Source organism: Sapajus apella, unplaced genomic scaffold (assembly GCF_009761245.1).
Source record: "Sapajus apella isolate SASKATOON/1434 unplaced genomic scaffold, GSC_monkey_1.0 scaffold33, whole genome shotgun sequence".
NCBI lineage: Eukaryota > Metazoa > Chordata > Mammalia > Primates > Cebidae > Sapajus > Sapajus apella.
In genome coordinates this window covers 21,113,922-21,129,897 of record NW_022436973.1, presented here as the reverse complement: position 1 = coordinate 21,129,897, position 15,976 = coordinate 21,113,922, and the positions used below count along the sequence as shown (strand labels likewise).

General features: G+C 44.8%; 1 non-coding gene and 1 pseudogene across 1 annotated transcript; one reads left to right on the top strand and one right to left on the bottom strand.

Moving 5' to 3' along the window:
* Positions 1-1,731: 1,731 nt before the first annotated feature.
* LOC116562617 lies at positions 1,732-15,590 on the bottom strand (annotated as a pseudogene).
* Positions 2,568-2,674, top strand: LOC116563074. The gene has a single exon (XR_004274209.1). It is a non-coding gene; the product is annotated as a U6 spliceosomal RNA (small nuclear RNA).
* Positions 15,591-15,976: the final 386 nt, after the last annotated feature.

Sequence of the window (15,976 nt, the reverse complement as noted above, 5' to 3'; positions counted from 1 at the left end):
AAAGCTGATCCCCGAAAAAAGCTCATCCTCCAATACTCAAGTGTCATCCCTGTACCCTGGGCTGAACTGTAACAGGGCACACACATTCCCTGGAAGCTTGGTAAAATGCAGCTTCTGCTTCCGCAGGTTTGGGGCAAACCAGATTCTGCATTTCTAATAAGTGTCACTGCCTCCTCCAAGATACCCTGCACCCTGAACTGAACTTCATTCCTCCACCAGCCCCTCCCACACTCTCACCCATCCTGGGGATTCCCAGATCTTGTTTTAATGCAAACTCTTTTGTGAGAAAGCATTGCAAGAAGGGATTGCTTTCTTAAACAATGCAAATTGTTTTGACTCCAACAGGCTTGGCCATAATCTATGGAAGGAAATTGGCAGAAGGCCAGAGAGGAACTAGAGGAAGCCAGAAGCAGACAGGTCAAGGCTAGAGGAACTCACGCAGCTGGCCTCCCTGGATGGAGGGAGGTGGGTGGTGGGAAGGAAGAGGGGAGGTACTGGTTGCGGGGAGGAGACCAACCGTGCACCTGGTGTCCAGGGGAGAATTACATGCTCAGGCTTATCAGAGGTGACATCATCATCCAGCAGAGGAAGGTGTTTTGCAACCAGGGGCTCCATGCTCAAGAAATAACATTCAGCACCAAGGAGAGGGATTTTCAAGAACGAAGCAGGGGATAAGATGCAAGCCATGTCAGTTGTGTTGTGCTGGAATTTCCAAATCTGTAATTATGATTCTAATTTTTTTTTGAGACGGAGTCTCACTCTCACCCAGGCTGGATTGCAATGGCTCAATCTCAGCTCCCTACAACCTCCGCCTCACAGGTTCAAGCAATTCTTCTGCCTCAGCCTCCTGAGTAGCTGGGACTACAGGCACCCACCACCACACTCAGCTAATTTTTTTCTGTATTTTTAGTAAAGACGGAGTTGCACCATGTTGGTCAGGCTGGTCTTGAACTCCTGACCTCATGATGATCCACTTGCCTCAGCCTCCCAAAGTACTGGGATTACAGGCTTGAGCCACCACACCGGCTAAGATTCTAATTTTTTTAATTGGCTGTTTTGGTTTGGGGCCACTTAGCAATCAAGAACAAAATTGAGGCGCTTATGACATCTCTTAAATACTGTTTATTCCTGCTGGTGTCCAAGCCAAATCATGTCACTGCCTCTGCTTTCCTGGGGAAACCAAATAAAGGGAGCAGGAAGCAAAGGACTGGTGGGTTTTTCTCAGCGTTGGGCCCACTTGGCATAGCCAAATGGTGGAAGCCTCCACCCAAAGTTAATGGATTTTCTAGACTCACTTGCACATGAGCAGACTCCAAGAAGTTCCTTCTGGAATTTCAAATGTGATGTAGTCTGAAAATCTGCTCCCTGTCAGCTGGGAAGATGCTGACTTGTGCAGATGGCTGTTTCTAAAAGTCCAGCTGTCAGACTCTCATTCATGTCCACTGCACCCTCTGCCTCCCAGGTTCAAGCGATTCTCTTGCCTCAGCTTCCCGAGTAGCTGGGATTACAGGCGCATGCCACCATGTCCAGCTGGTTTTTTGTATTTTTAGTAGAGAAGGGGTTTCACCATGTTAGCCAGGATGGTCTCAATCTCCTGACCTCATGATCCGCCCGCCTCAAGCCATCCAAAATGCTGGGATTATAGGCGTGAGCCACCGCGCCCAGCCGTTATCCCACCATTTAAAGAGAAAAGTCTCTATAATAGCTTGAAACCATGGAGTTACTTTAATTTCACCACTGATTACTTTTTTCAGAAGTTCTAACTCTTCCTTTAACACACAGAAAATAACTTTTTATCTCACTGGGATCTGAATTCAAAGTTATGTTCTTCCTCACAAACAAAATATCATCAGTTTTATGTTCACCCCAGATGCCATCAGATTGAACTTTGTTGCGAGTTCATGTTAGATAATAGGTTTCTTCTGGAGGAGCCTCTTCCATGGGAATTCCTACTTCAGCTTTTAGGTCCCTCTGTGCTGCTCAGCTTATGCCATTGACATCATTTTTCTCAAGCTTGCCTGGATTACTTAATGGATGACTACAAATAAGTATTGGTGAAGCTGCCTAGGTAGGTAATTGTAACATCTGATCTCTGCTGTCACAGGAACTCATTTTGGTGTTGAGTAAGAAGACACTAAGAGCTTGATGCAATAATCCATTCCTAGTGTTTTCATTCAGGTGACAATTCTTGGTCTCAGCTCCAATTTGACTGCCATTTTCATCAATAAGAATACTCTTCTCTGTTGTACACAGAGGTTCACACCTGTCATCCCAACATTTTGAGAGGCCAAAGTGGGAGGATCGTTTGAGTCCAGGAGTTCATGACCAGCGTAGGCAACATCACAAGATCCTGTCTCTGCAAAAATTTTAAAAATTCATTGAGTGTGATGGTGCATGCCTACAGTCTCAGCTACTCAGGAAGCTGAGGCAGAAGGATCACTTAAACCCAGGAGGTCAAGGATGCAGTGAGCCATGATCACACCACTGCACTCTAGCCTGGGTCACAGGGCAAGACCCTGTCTCTAAAAAATAAGTAAATAATGAATTTTTAAAATAATACACTCGTAGTGCTCGCTTCGGCAACACATGTACTAAAATTGGAACAATACAGAGAAGATTAGCATGGCCCCTGTGCAAGGATGACATGCAGATTCATGAAGTGTTCCATAGTTTTAAGACCACCCACACAATGAAGAAACTGCATCAACTAATGGGCAAAACAGCAAGCTAGCATCAAAATGGCAGGACCAAATCACACATAACAATGTTAACCTTAAATGTAAATGGGCTAAATGCCCCAATCAAAAGACACACACTGGCAAATTGGATAAAAAGTCAAAATCCATCAGTGTGCTGTATTCAGGAAACCCTTCTCACGTGCGAGGACACACATAGGCTCAAAATAAAGGGATGGAGGAAGATTTACCAAGCAAATGGAGAGCAAAAAAAGCAGGAGCTGCAATTCTAGTCTCTGATAAAATGGACTTTAAGCCAACAAAGATCAAAAGAGACAAATAAGGGCATTACTTAATGGTAAAAGGATCAATGCAACAAGAAGTGCTAACAATCCTAAATATATACGCACCCAATACAGGAACACCCAGGTATATAAAGCAAGTTCTTAACGACCTACGAAGAAACCATCATTCTCAGCAAACTGACACAAGAAGAGAAAATCAAACACCCCATGTTCTCACTCATAGGCGGGTGTTGAACAGTCACAACACAGGGAGGGGAGCATTGCACACTGGGGTCTGTTGCAGGGGACTAGGGGAGGGACAGCGGGGGGTAGGGAGGTTGGGGAGGGATAACATGGGGAGAAATGCCAGATATAGGTGACGGAGGGATGGAGGCAGCAAACCACATTGCCATGTATGTACCGATACCATAATCCTGCTTGATCTGCACATGTACCCCAGAACCTAAAGTACAATAAATTTTTTTTCTTTTAATGAATACAGTTGTCTACCAGGAGTTGAAATTGTTGCTCTTGGAGATGTCCAATACTTGTTTGAGGCATCGTCACAGTATGTCTGATCTGCCGTAGGAGACAGGCCTGGCACAAGGGTGGCATCAGTGGTGGGCTCTGATGTGCCTTGGGAGCTTTATAAATGGCTGTCCCTGAAGTATATGTTCAAGACCTAAGGAGTGGCCATTTATTTTCTCTAATCAAGCTTTACTGAATTTTATAGAGGAATCATGTATAATGAGATTTGCAAAAATCCTAGGATGTCCTGCTCTGGAATGTCCACAATCTACAGTGATGGGGAAACACCAGAGGCTCAAAGGGAACTTGGGGAGCTGCTATGGGAGCTAAAAGGCAGACACGTAGCTGGTCATGGAACATTAGAGATGAGACTTGGGCAGAGTCCAGGAAAAAGTGAGAGAATGGGGCAGAGAAAGGTGCCCCGATAAACCTGTACCAGGCTGGGTGGCATGGGCAGAACTTGTCACCTCTTTCTAACTCTGTAAGCCCAAGGCTTTCTATTAGCTTTTAGAGCTTGATATTTGTATCATTTTATGAGAGTCTATTAGACTCAAAAATATCTTTGTTAAGCATTCACAAAATATGTGTTTGAAATCTGTTCTGCGTTCAAACATGTTGAATTCAGTGAAAGAAAATAGTACGTCATCAAGTTTTTTGGCACAAACCTTACTTTTAGCATTTTCATCCATAAGAATACACTTCTCTGTTGTGCACAGTGGTTCACAAATATCAGGGCTGGATATTTGTATCTTTCTATGAGTGTGCACTGGGCCCAGAAATGTCTTTTCTGAGCTTCTACAAAACGTGTGTGTGAAAACATGTTGAATTCAGTGAAAGAAAACAGAGTGTCATCAAGGTTTTTGGCAGAAACCAGGATTTTATCTTTTAGGGTTGCATTTGTATTTTCTTTTTGTCTTTCTTTCTTTTTTTTTTTAAGACAGAGTCTCGCTCTGTCTCCCAGGCTAGAGTGCAGTGGCACCACCTGGGTTCACTGCAAGCTCCGCCTCCTGGGTTCAAGTGATTCTCCTGCCTCAGCCTCCAGAGGAGCTGGTACTGCAGGTGCACATCACCACACCTGGCTAATTTTCGTATTTTTAGTAGAGATGGGGGTTTCACCATGTTGGCCAGGCTGGTCCTGAACTCCTGACCTCAGGTGATCCTCCTGCCTCGGCCTCTCAAAGTGCTGGATTGCACAGGCCTGAGCCACCACACCCAGCCAATATTTGTATTTTCTATGAAGGTTCGCTAAGCTCAGAATTATGTTGTCTGAGATCCCACAAGAGATGCCTTTGAAAAGAGTCACGCAGTTCTAGCATAGACTGAGTGGGGGAGTGGTGAGAAATGAAACAGGGCAATCACCAGAGAACAGAACACAGTGAACCCTACGTGCAAGACCAAAATGTGGGCAGCTAAGGTGCAGGCTGCTGGGCTCCACCCCACTGGCCAGCCTGTTAGGAACAAACACTGGCTGAGCCTGTCTCTATGCTGGGCATGGTGGCCAGGCCTGGGGATACAGCGATGGAGGCCACTGTCAAGGAGCCTTGAGCAGGCCAGCAGCTGAGCAGACTTGAGCAATGCATGCAGGTCTTCAATTAGTTCAGCTGTGATTAGGGCCACTAACAAGGGGATCTGGTTATGAAAATAAGCGGTTTTCTCCTAGTCTGGAGGGCAAGGGAAGACCCTCCTGTGGAAATGATGTTTCAGCTAACACCTGGAGATTAAATGAGAATGAAGCACATTAAAAACCCATTCCTGGCTCTCCTCACTGCTGGTGGGAGTACAAAATGGTACAACTGCTTTGAAAAACCGTTTGGCACTTTCTAATAGTTCTAATAGTGGGCCAGCCATCGCACTCCTAGGTATATACGTAGGAGAAATGAAAGCACATGTCCACACAAATTCTTGAACCCAAATGTTCATAGCAGCTTTCTTCATAAAAGCCCAATCCTGGAAAAGGAATGCAAATTCCCAGTTGGGTGCAGTGGCTCACGCCTGTAATCCCAGCACTTTGGGAGGCCAAGACGGGTGGATTAGCTGAGGTTAGGAGTTCAAGACCAGCCTGACCGACATGGTAAAACCCTGTCTCTACTAAAAATATAAAAATTAGCTGGGCATGGTGGCACATGCCTTTAGTCTCAGCTACCTGGGAGGCTGAGACAGGAGAATCGCTTAAATCCAGGAGGCGGAGGTTGCAGTGAGCCGAGATCGCATCACTGCACTCTAGCCTGGAAGACAGAGTGAGACTCTGTCCCAAAACAAACTCTCATCAACAGGTGAGTGGATAATAACAGTGAGGTATATTCATGTAATGGAATACTACTTAGGAATGAAAAGGAGTTAATTGTTGAAACAAAACAACACGGATGTATCTCACAGGGAAGCCAGATCCAAAAAAGTACACACTGCATGGTCCCATTTACATGGAGGTGATAGCCGTATTTTCATCTTTAACATTCACTCAAGATGAGCTGATAAAGCACCTCTTTCATGAAATATTTCTATAATTAGAAGTTGAAACTGCTCTCATCACGTCTTTCGATGTTTATATGCACACTTTTCTGTTAAAAAAAAGATTAACCTAGTTTTTCGGGCTAATATTGGGCTAATACTAGATGTTTCTGGCATATTCTTCACAAAGCCTTCAAACTAAATTATGGTATAATATTTGCAATTAGAAAAACAAATACTCAAAGCATGTTTAGAGGTATTTACAGGTTTTCTGATGTCAGTTGAAGGTGGGGAGGCCACCCGTGCTCTGAATCCAGAGGCTAAGATGAGCCACTTGTCAAGCTTAGCTGTTTGGAATTGTCTGTCCTTTGCAAAAGCAGATGAAATGACGATACAGTAGTTAGTGGGATGGGTGGGCCACCGAGAAAAGTCAAAGTTCAGATTAGGCTCATTTTCTCATGTATGTAAGTGTCTTTGCCATCTGTGTGTCTTCTCCTGTGCCCCCAGCTCTCATCATCAGGAGATGAGGCCAGCATGTTTGGAAGCCCACTCAGCCCATGCATAGATTTGGCTATTATTTCCAGAATCCACTAACTCAGAGTTGCAGCCCAAAGTTATAAGACAGTGCCTTGAGGTAGGGAATGGGAAGCAACTGGGTCTCTAGGCTCACTAAGGAGTACTGACCTGCAATGCAATTCCTACATCAGCAAAGGTCCCCTGTCCACGGTTAGAGGGCTCCTGGATTTGCTATGCCTAGCCTGATGGCTTCCTTCATGAGACCATCCATCCACATTTGGCCCTTACCCAGGCCTGAAATTCTCCCCAGTTGCACTCCACCTACTTATGTCTATCACCTAGTTCAAAGCCAGTAAAGCTCATCTCTGAACCAACAAAGATTTCCTTTATCCCATTAAAATGGCCTTAACATCTATCTTGAGGTCATGCAGCTATCTTGATGTTACTGTGCTGATATTGTCTCCTTCTTCTATGGATTCCCAAGCAGAGTACAGATTCCTTGGGGAGTAAGAGCTGGAACTTCAGATTCTTTTATATCCCACACAGCACCCAGCACAGAGCACAGAGGTAAGTGCATCGACCCAGTGACTGACTGAATGAAGACATGCTATTCGCTTGTAGAAGCCCAGATTCCTCCTTCTTATGACTCCCACACCCACTTAGGAGATTCTATTGTGGCTTAAAAGAAGTTACACCTCCATTAGTGTCAAAGCAACTATAGATAAGTGGCTCAACATGATCAGGCATGAATTTGTTTTCCTACTCACCTGAAAGCCCAAGTACTCCAGAGCTTGCCCGCACCGTAAAAAGGCAAAGTACAAAATTGTTGAAAAGAGCTAACATGGTGGGTTTGCGAGAACGTCTTTCAGATGTATCAGAAACAATCCAGGTGGTAAACACTCTGACTCTTCAAGGAAAACCGAGGAAAGTGATTCCTACCGTCTATTTTGGATCTACCATTTTTTGTTTCTGAGTGTTTTTTCACTATTCAAAATCCTTTAAGGGCATTTCACCATGCATGGGAGAAGGTCATAGCTCCTCAGCAAATTGCAAGAGGTCTTTTATAGGCTGGACTCCGCCTCGTTCTCTAAGCTCACCTTCCGTACTCCTGATGTGTGCTGTCGTGCCAGACCCTTCAAGCCCTTCCCCGTCCTCTGGAGAATCCCTACTCACCTCAGTGACCAGTTCAGACGTAGTCTCAGGAGACCTTTTCTAAGATCCTACGTGCCTAGCCCCCTTGGCACCTTGTGACAGAATTATCCACTTTCATGTACATATCCCTTAGTGAACCACGAGCACCTGCAGACCTTACCCTGTGTTTGGTCACTTTGCTCTGCTCTCCACAGCTGACACCTAATTTTACCCAGCTGTCTCTAGGGATGCGAGCCCTTGGGATAGGGTCCTCGATGCTTCTCTACCTGCCTGACTTCTAAATTTCACTAAGCTCCTATCCCATTCTCTTGAAAACATCAGAACTTACTCTGACATGCCCTGAGGAAGTTATTTCTCCACTGCTGTTCAAACCCACTCCCAGACTTGGCCTTCCCTGGGGAGAGCATCTCAGCCAAATCCGACTGCCTCTAGCTCAAGTTTCCTCGGGGGGCCGCCTGCCTCATCTACTAGGTCTTCCTAGAGCCACAGGAAGAATCAATGTTCCAGTGTCAGCCAGCAGGGGGCAGTGTGGAAATACACACTAGGCCCTTTTTTCAAAGGGTCGGCTTCCCTGAGGGTGTTTATCTGTGCCTCTATGAAACATGGCTTGGGCCATTCCTCCAGTCCCATGGCCAGGTGGATCCTTCTTTTACCCTTCATTTCTATTAAATGAGAACACATCATTTCACTTACTGGATTGCTGGAAAGGCAGCAAGCTCTGCCAGACATCTGTCTTTCAGTGCTCTCAGAATTGAGTAAGCAAGCCTGCCACATGCAAAAGTAGGAACATTAAATTCTTGAAGCTGGGAGATAATAAGTGGGTTTCTAATCCTCTCTGGTACATTCAGTTCTAGAAAGTGTTTCTTTGTATTCCATTGGAATATTTGTATGTATTTAGTTTTTTATTTTGTTTGTTTTTTTGAGACAGAGTCTTGCTCTGTTGTCCAGGCTGAAGTGCAGTGGCATGATCTCAGCTCACTGCAACCTCTGCCTCCCAGGTTCAAGGAATTCTCCTGCCTCAGCCTCCCGAGTGGCTGGGATTACAGGCACATGTCACCACACTGTCTGATTTTTGTATTTTTAGTAGAGATGGGGCTTCACTATGTTGGCCAGGCTGGTGTATGTATGTTTCAAACATACTTTAAAACATAATTTCTTTTTAGAGATGGGGTCATGCTATGTTGGGCTGGAATGCAGTGGCTATTCACAGGTGTGGTCATAACACACTGCAGCCTAGAACTATGAGACTCAAGTGATCCTCCCGCCCCAGCCTCCCACATAATTGGGACTACAAGTGTATACCACCATGCCTGGCCTTTAAACATGCTTTTAAATGTGTCATAGATTTCCTTTCTCTGAGGAATAGAAAGAATTATCTAATGTTGACAGAGTCAAATCCCCCATGTTTAATCATTTGCCTCACAGTGCAGATTTCTTAATGAATTCTGTTATTGAATCCACAAAATTTAACATCGTGTTATTTTGGCCCTGCAGGCATAGCTTCAAGCCATTCTGGACACTGAATGTGTTGCTGACGTACACGTAAGCAAATCACTCAGAAGTGGATACACTTTATTGCATTACCAGTACCGTGAAAAAATATTTCTATATCATGATTCATTTTGAGAATGAGCACTTTCTTCTTGATATGTGTGTAATCTGTTGGTCTCAGGGAGCTAAGGAACAGCTTACAAAGGGGTTTTTTATGCCCCACTAATGACATAGCTTAAATCAGACTGGGTAAACATGTACCCCAAATGCAAATCATCAATCTCCATATGTTTAAGAAGTAATGTAGACATGCTGCTGCAGCATGCCCCCCAGGGAGTTCTGGACTTTAAACAGCATCTTATAAATCACCAACAAGAGCAATCAATTCATATCTTGGCCGAGGGTCTTTACCAGACTCCCAGATACCACTGGAGTTAAGCACTGAACCAACACAGGCTGGCTGCAAATAAGACCCATTGCTGTAGTTTGGATATTTGACACCCTCTCAACCAGGAAAAAAATCTCATGTTGAAATTTCATCCCCAGTGTCAGAGGTGGGGCCCAGTGGGAGGTTTGGTTCATGGGAGCAGATCTCTCATGAATGGCTTACTGTCATCCTCATAGGCGTGAGTTCTCACTCTTAGTTCCCCCAAGAGCCAGTTGTTGAAAAGATCATAGAACCTCCTCCTCCCTCCTTTTGCCTCCTTTCTCTCTGTGATCTGCACACAGTGGCTCACCCTCCCCTTCTACCATGAGTCGAAGAAGCCGGAGGCCCTCATCAGAAGCAGATATTGGTACCAGCTTTTTATATAGTCTGCAGAACGATGAACCAAGTAAATCTATTTTCTTTATACATTACAGAGCCTCAAGTATTCTTTTATAACAACACAAGCAGGCTAAGATAGCCCCATCTGTGGTCAGTCACCAATGCCTCCTCTCTCATGTGAGCTTTGTACCTTATTCTATTTGATAAAGTTGTTTCTCGTGAGGATACGCTTTAACAATTCTGATATGATATGGAATTGAAAATTAATTAAATGAATGGTGGATGGTAGGAGCCAGTTCACTCACTATTGGAATGCAAATTTACAGATAGGCCAGGGGAAGAGTCTAGAATGATCCACTTAACAATGGAGCAGAGTTGGAGACATCAGTATGAACTCATGTTTAGCTTAACACAGGGGCAGAAGGCTCCATACAGAAACATGCAAACATATGCGACATTCACAGGTTAGTATACACACGAATATTTCCTTGCTCTGTCATCCAAGAAGACCGAAATAAAACAGCACCCCAGTAGCAAAAAGCATACCTAGCACCCAGACCTTGGTTTCTAACAGCACTCTCCAATGAATGGCACCAGGGCTCCTTGGAGAAACGGCCAATTCTATGCCTCGGGCAGAAATATGCAAGATCATTTTGCAGTGCCAGAAAATAAGGAGGCACTCAAAAACAAACAAGAAACAAATACATATTAATGGAGCTGCATCAAAGAAACACAGGAGCCAACTGAGAACGCTCCCAACGGCCAAAGCTGGAACAATCTGAGCAACGAAATAAAGCAGTGCTGGATTATTATCCAAAGTACAAAATAAATACCCCCGGGTCCTCACTATTGCAAATAAACGATTGAATAAATTAATCAATGGGGAAGAAAGGACAAGTCCTTTGGGCCAGAGAAATTTCAAATAATGTATGCAGATACTCTGCCTTCAAGGGGGTGAGGCATACCTTCTGACTCATTAAGTGTGGAGTAAGCATAGTGACTTCCTTCCTAAGAGAACAGTATGGAATAGGGGAGAAGAGTGACCTTACAATGGAGGACCCTGACACACACCACCTCAGGTAGGTGATCAAGGTCAACATCAGCGGTGATCAGTCATGTCGATCGTATGTACTTCTGACGTGATGTGAGGAAACAGCAATCTACTTCTGTGGTCTTCCCCTCAAAAACTCATAACCCCAGTCAAGTCAGGAGAAAAACATCAGACAAATCCAATAAATAGGCATTCTGGAAAATATCTGAGCAGTGCGTCTCAAAACTGTCAAGGTCATCAAAAACAAGGAAAGTCTAAGAAACTGTCACAGCCTAGAGGAGCCCAAGGAGACGTGATGAGTAGATAATGTATCAGAATTGGTTCATTAATTCTAACAAATGTACCCTCCTCATGCAAGACGTTAACAAAGGGAACACTGGACATGGGTGTGTGGGAACACTCTGTACTATCTTCTCAATTTTTCTGTAAGTTTGAAGCAGTTCTAAACAAAGAAAGTCTTTTAAAAATACAATCAAGGCCAGGTGCAGAGGCTCAGGCCTGTAATCCCAACACTGTGGGAGGACCCCTTGAGCCCAGGAGTTCGAGGCCAGCCTGGGAAACACGGGGAGTTTCTAAAAACAAAAATTAAAAATTAGCCAGGTATTAAGGTGCACACCTGTGGTCCCAACGACTCAGGAGGCTGAGGTGGGAGGATTGCTGGGGTCCAGGAGGCCAAGGCTGCTGTGAGCCATGATCGCACCACTGCACTCCAGCCTGGGTAACAGAGCAAAAACCTGTCTCAAAAACAAAAATGAAGAACATATAGATAAATGAAAATATTAATATCCACAAAAGGACAAATATTGTATATTCCATTTATATGAGGTAGCTGGAATAGGCAAATTCATAAAGACAGTAAATAGAAGAGAAGTTATGAGGGGCTGGGAAAAGGAGAGAACTAGAGATTATTGTTTAAAGCACTGCAATCCAGCCTGGGCCAAAAAGCGACACCTTATCTGAATAAATAAATAAATAAATAAATAAAAATACAATCAACAGAAGAAAAGAAAGTATTTGCAATATATAACAGATTCCTATATAGACTGTACAAAAAACTTCCAGAATCAATGAGGAAAAGAAACAACCCAATTTTAAAAACTGGCAAAGCCTGTGAAAAGGCAATACATGGAAGAAATACAAGTATCCAAAAAACATAAGGACACTGCTTAATCTCACCAATAATCAGAGAAACACACATTCCATTAAAATACCTGTCAGACTGATTTCTCTTCTCACTTGAAAGGTCTGGTGAGATCTAGTGTTAGCAAGGGTGTGAGGAAACAATGAAAATGTATCCATATAAGACTTGCGTAATTAAGTATACAAGGGTGTACTGTTAAGGAAACTAAGAGAAAAAGAAAGGCATGATCCCTTTGCCACATTGTAAAGGAAGCTATGACTGGAAAGTGATGAGTGGCTATCTAAATGCCAATAAGCTCATAGATAGCCACCCATCACTTTCCAGTGAAATGAAAACTCACCATCAGTGAAATGTAAATTAAAACTCTACCCAGATGCTAGTGTGCACCAGAATGACTGACACAAATGTCAGTGAGGATGTGGAGCAGCTAGAACTCCCATGCACTATTGGTGGGATTGGCACAGCTCACTGGAAAACTCCTGGGCAGTATCTACTCAAACTAAACATGTGCTCATTTTACGGCCCACCAATTCTACTTCACAGTAAACATTCAACAGAATTGAGGGCTTATGGCTCCCAAGTGATATATACAAAATTTTCATAGCCACCTTGTTCACAATAACTACAAATAACTCAAATGTCCATGGATAGAAGCGTCGCTAAATGGTGGCATAGCCATACCTGCTGACCCTTTGATTTCAGACTTCCAGACTCCAGAATTCTGAGAGCAACAGTTTCTATTGTTTTAAGTCACATGCTTTGTGGTCATTTGTCACAGCAGCCCTAGAAAACCAACATTTCATTGAATGAAATTCAAGAGTAGGCAAAGCTAATCTGTAGAGATGGAAGCTCAAATACTGGTGGGGACAGTCCTTATTTGGGAAGAGAAATGAGGAAGCCTTCGAGGGTGTTCAAAATGGATCCTGTTCCAGGTAGTAGCTACCTAGTCATAGACACATGGAAATTTTCACTGAATTATACATTTAAAATGTGTGCACTTTCCTGCATGGAAGTGATACTTCCTATAAAAATATAAAAAGCAGAAGGCAGGCTGTTCTGTTGGAACTACAAACTACTTTGCTCTTTGTTCTTTCTTTCTTCTTTTTTGTAGAAACGGGGTCTCACTATGTTGCCCAGGCTGGTCTCAAACTCCTGGCTTTAAGCAACCCACTCACCTCAGCCTCCCAAAGTGCTGGGATTACAGGCGTGAACCACTGGCCCCAGCCACTCTTTGCTCATCCTTGAAGGATATCTCCATGGTGTTCAACTTGCTCTTGCCACTCAAAATGACCACCCCCTACCCTCTATAAGTATGAGTAGAAACTGAAGATCTCTAGCAGCACTTTTCCAAGGTTGGGTTTTCCCCAGAAGCAGAGCCTGAGACAAGGATTAGAATGCAAGTGCTTTCCGTGGGAGCACATGGGGAGGGGAGAGGGAGATGGGAAGTATGGGGAGGATACTGTGCCGCAGTGGGACCTGCTGAGACACCATGGGACACACCTCAGAATCTTCTCTCCAAGGAGCAAGGGAGCTAAAGCCTTTATTTACCAACAGCCTTACCTCACAGGGTATGGGTGGCTCCAAGCACACCAGAGAAGGAACTCAGGCACAGAGAAGCAGCACCTCTGCAGTGGCCTCCAGGCTGGGTTCTGGGTTGAGGCCATATGGGTCAGGACCTTCATCTCTAGATACAGGCAGGGAAAGGCAAGACCTGGCTGTCCTTGAGCTCTGCCCTCTTGTCTTGGGGATCGAAGAACCAGGGATGCAGTACACTGAGAAATTCAAGTTCACGGACGTTCCTCCGCTTTCTTAGCACACAGGGTCCCTCGCCATATACAGGGGAATCTCACCCCCACCCCCCAGGCACAATCACCAACACCTTTCCATGAGAACAAAGCAAAGCAACTTCAGCAGAAACTGCAGGTGAGGATGAAGGTTGTCGGGAGGAAGCCGGCCCCAGGCTCTCCAGGGCTCCATTGTCCTCTGCTACCTCAGAGTTGTCCAGGGCATGGTGTGGGCCAGCTGAGGGAACTCCGGGTTTTGTCCTCTCTTCCTGCTGGTGGGAAGAATGGGAGCTGGCAGGAAAGGAAACGTACTAACAAAGATACAGAGGAAAATCAGAGGCCCCCTGGAGAGGCACTACAGCTGGCCTCAGAGCTCATTGTATTGGAGTAAGGGAAGCAAGCCATTGCCTTGGAATATGCCTAAAAACTGCAAGACTCCCATGCCCATCACCATCAAACCAGGCCCTAGCCCAAGAATTCGACTTCCCAGATCTCCAAGGGGGCTTAAAACTTTGGGTCCAAAAGCCAAGATTTTTTCCATTTGCTTTAAAACTCTTGTTGAAAAGCAAATGTTGAAAAGTCTTGGGAATCATGTGTCAACCAACAAAGAGGTTTCTTAAGGGCATCAGCCACCATCCAGAGCTGGGAGCAAAGCTAAGCTTGCAAGCTGGGGCCAGGAACATGCAGACAAGAACTCTGAAAGGTTTATGCCATCAGCCTACACGTGAGAGGGGCTCAGGGGCCTTGAGCATCCAGGTATCTGAGCTCTGGTGCCACAGTATTGGGGGCCATTGCTCAGAAGTGCAGCCTTTCAATGGCAAACTGCAATACCCTTCAGACACCTGAGGCCCTCCTCTGGGGCGTGGCCATCACAGGACTGTGTGAGTCCCCAGAACACTTTGCTCCTCTTACCAGCTGCATGGGACTCTGAGAAAGTCATTTATCCTCATGGTGTCTCTGTTTCATCATCTGTAAGAGAGAGATCATGACCTGCTTCGTGGAGTTGTGAGAATGCCAAGCGCTTAGTGCAGTGCTTAGAACACAGTAAGTTCTCACAAGCATGAGTTAGCGCGCTGATGCAGTATGTGTGCTCACAGTAGGATGCCATGGGCACACCCATCATCTACCTTCCTTTCTCTCCTCTAGATTTCCAGGGATGGCTTTTTTGGGGGTAAAGGGATTGGTAGCTGAAAGGTTTATACCTTGAGCCTACATGAAAAGCAGCTTTCCATCACACTCCAAACCAGAACTCCTGAGATCCTGTGACACCCACGAGAAAATGCATTATTAATCCAGTTCTCAGCATCTCCACTCACTGTCATCATCTTTCATCTGGATGTCTGCAACAGCCTCCTAACTGATGTTCCTGCTTCCATTCACAGGAACAGGAATAATCTATTAAAACTCTAGAATCTGACTCACACTCACTCCTTAAAACTTTTTAAAAACTTTCTATGGTACCCAAATAGAATCCGAACTCTTGCACTGGCTTCAAAAGCCCTGTGCCTTTCTACAACGTCACCCAGACCCCTATTTTCCTGATGAACTCTGTTTCAGCCATGCCGGTTCTCTGTCAGTTCCTGAAACACAACAAGTTCCTTCTAGCCTCAGGACCTTTGTCTGTTTCCACTCCCTTCCCTTCAATATGTGACAAGCTCCTTCTCAAAAGTCACATCTCAGCCTAAATGTCAGCTCCTCACCAGGCCTCCCCAGGCCATCCTCCCTAAAGGAGGTTCTTTCTGCTGCTGCACCATTATCTGTTTCCATTTTGCCATTCTCTTCTTGTATCAGTCAGCTATTGCTGTGTAACAAGCCACCTCAAAACTCCATGGTTTCAAATAACAGGCATTTATTATCACTCACAACTGCATGTTAGCTGGGGTTCAGCTGGGCACCTGTGCCCCCCATGGAAGGGCTGTGGGTCGGGGGAGGAGAGTTCTGTTCCACATTTCTCATCTTCCCCCTGGGGTGAGACTGGGCAAGTTTTTCTCATGGTAATAGCAGAGGAACAATAGGGCAAGCAGAAAGATATGAGCTCTCTCAAGGCCTAGGTTCAAAACAGACATATCATCCTTTCTACCACATTTTATGGGCCAAAGTACATCCTTGTGATCAAGCCCAAACTCAGGGAGTGGGGAAA